Genomic DNA, 2,893 nt, shown 5'->3' with positions numbered 1-2,893 from the left:
GTGCTCTTCCGATCTATTAAGTCTGAATATTTTTCCTGTAATTTGTGTACTACTTTTCCTGTAATCCATATACTACATTTCCAGTATTCCGTGTACTATTTTTCCTGTAATCCATCGATTATAGTGCGAAAATATTACACAGATGTCTGTAATATTTACGTGTAGTTACTGTAATATTTTTGTGTATTTATTGAAATATTTGTATTACACGGATTATAATACTTGGCCAGTGATTCTTTTTCGTAAGGGGAATTACTAAAGAGACCAATGAGAAGCACGCGTTGGACAGAAAGCGTGTTTCTCATTGGTCTCTTAGTTAGTAGTTTAATGTCCACTTTCCAGAGGCGCTGAAACCAGCTCAATCTCCAGTTATAGCTAAATCGCGGGCATGGCCACTCTCAGAATCCTCTCTGCCCGTAGCTTCAAGACGGAGATACCCGATACCGATTGAATAGCATCAAGTACGAACTACGAGGTGAGTGTCGCCGAGAGCATATCTCTCTCTCTCTCTCTCTCTCTCTCTCTCTCTCTCTCTTTCTCTCTCCCTCCAATTTTAATTTTGCGGAATTGCGAATTCGTTAATTACTCCTGCTCGATTCCAACGCGTGACGCGCTCAGTGAGAACGCACCCTTAGGCGACGCCAATGGTGGGAAACACGTGTGATCACCTATATATATATTGCGACCGCACTCACGAGCGTGGTGCAACTTCGTCGCTCGTCCGACAAGCTCGATTCCGCGAAAACGGGATATCTCAGTCTAACGCCGGATAAATCGTCAATCAGGTCTCACTTGCAGAGAACGGGAACGAGAATTGGGCGCCAGGCATGTTATAGAGAGTGCCTCTCTAATTATAAGTTTCGTTATTCGGAAATCTAAAGACTCAATAAGAAATATTTAATCGCGCAATCAGACGCGGATTCCGTGCGACGATCGGACAAGGACGGCGATAACCGGCCTCTCAGTCACGGTAATGGTCTTTTTCTTCTTCTTCTTCTATTAAGGGCTTTCGTTTCCACCAGAAACGATACAGCCTGTACTTAAGGTTGAGTAACAAAAAAGCTTTTGCGACAATAGATGATGCAAAAAGATGATGCAACACTAACAGAGTACTGAGCCATAGACGTCCACCTCAGTCCGTGGCTCACAACGGAATCCACGGTAATGGTAGAGGGGGTGGCTCGAAGGAAAACTTTTGAGTATACAGGGTGTCCCATAATAACCGCACCAGACTTTATGGGCAGGTAGAGCAGATGAAACTGAACAGAAAACTCCTTTATCATTTTGAAAAATTCGCAATCGTTAAAAAGATATTAATTTTTGAAGATCAGCGAATAAACGCATATCCGTCCGCCATACCACTGAATGCAGGCGCGCGGCGAGATACAACCGTCTCACTGCTCGTCAACTACCGGCTAGCAACTACCAGCGGTGGGGCGGTCGTATCTCGCCGAGCGCCTGCATTCAGCAGTAGGCGGACGACTACGCGTTTATTCGCCGATCTTCAAAAATTAATATCTCGTTAACGATTACGAATTTTGCAAAATGGTAGAGGACTTTTCTGTTCAGTTTTATCTGCTCTACCTCCCCACAAGCGCTGTACCATTGAGTATGAGACACCTTGTATATAACGTTTGTAACGTCTTTTTTAGATATAGATATAGATTGTGAGATAAAAGATGTAAATGCTAATTGTTTATATATATATATATATCTATATATTTGTATAATATCACAGATAACAGGTGGAGGACATGGCATCGGAAAAGAATTAGCGATTGGCTATGCTTCATTAGGAGCAACAGTCGTATGTTGGGATATCAATGAAGAAACCAACAACCAAACGATAGACGATATTAAAAGGATAGGAATAGATTCTGTTCACGCGTATCGGTAAATTAATATTCTTTTTTTAAGATTTGATGAAATATAAAAAGTTTTTAAATATAATTTACACATTCACAAATACTTGTAAACTGTAAACTAAAATGATCAATATTGATCAAAATTTGATCGGATTTTACAGATGTAATGTAGCAGATAAGGAAGAAGTCTTTAGAGTAGCGGAGAAAGTAAAAAAAGAAGTAGGTGACGTTACTATCTTGATCAACAATGCCGGTATAGCAATTTTTAAACCATTCTTAAATCAAAGCTTCGATGAAATTTCACGACTCACACACATCAATATGATGGCACATTACTGGGCAAGTAATATAATCTATTAACGGAGTTCTCTTTTGCTTTGAATATATAATATTGCAACATAGATTAAAATAAGGGACAAGTTTTTATAAGTGCTCTTATGCGCGTTGAGGGGAAAAAATGTTTCTTTGAAATAATTTAATTTTTCTAAGCGTATATTATCTAAATAATGTGTTAAAATTGGCAAGATATTTGAATTCGTTTCTTGAAACACATGTTAAAACTTCATAATATAGAAAATAACAATTAAATCAACTAATATAATTTTTGGGTACAAATTTAACTGATATAGATTGCCGCTTGTAATTTGAATATACAGTACGATTTGGACAAGTATAACTAAACTTTGTTAAACCGTTGTTTACAAAAAAATATTATTTTCAGACATTACAAGCATTTTTGCCAAGTATGATAGAAAAAAATCACGGTCATGTTGTGGCAATTTCATCAGTAGCAGGACTTTCTGGAGCTCCTTATGCATCGACCTACTGCGCTACAAAATTCGCAGTCAAAGGTACTTTATCTCTATTTATCTATGATATTATGTCTATTACGACATGAATAATTATACAGTGTTACACGACAAATTTCATAAATAATGTTTAATATGGGCGCACGCACACACACACACACACACGCACACGCACACGCACACGCACACGCACACGCACACACACACACACACACACAC

The 2,893-nt window shown here is 38.5% G+C and overlaps 2 protein-coding genes across 5 annotated transcripts in view; one reads left to right on the top strand and one right to left on the bottom strand.

Annotated features, from left to right (window-relative positions):
• Positions 1-2,893, bottom strand: part of LOC105450277 (F-BAR and double SH3 domains protein 2) — a 28,965-nt gene that overhangs the window by 2,299 nt on the left and 23,773 nt on the right. The gene's annotated exons all lie outside the window — the stretch shown is intronic.
• LOC105450276 (3-hydroxyacyl-CoA dehydrogenase type-2) overlaps positions 1-2,893 on the top strand; it is a 13,835-nt gene that overhangs the window by 3,535 nt on the left and 7,407 nt on the right. The gene's annotated exons all lie outside the window — the stretch shown is intronic.

Source organism: Wasmannia auropunctata, unplaced genomic scaffold (assembly GCF_000956235.1).
Source record: "Wasmannia auropunctata unplaced genomic scaffold, wasmannia.A_1.0 LD336064.1, whole genome shotgun sequence".
In the NCBI taxonomy this organism is placed as follows: Eukaryota; Metazoa; Arthropoda; class Insecta; order Hymenoptera; family Formicidae; genus Wasmannia; species Wasmannia auropunctata.
The sequence above is the reverse complement of the archived record's forward strand: the minus strand, read 5'-3'. Positions and strand labels throughout refer to the sequence as shown.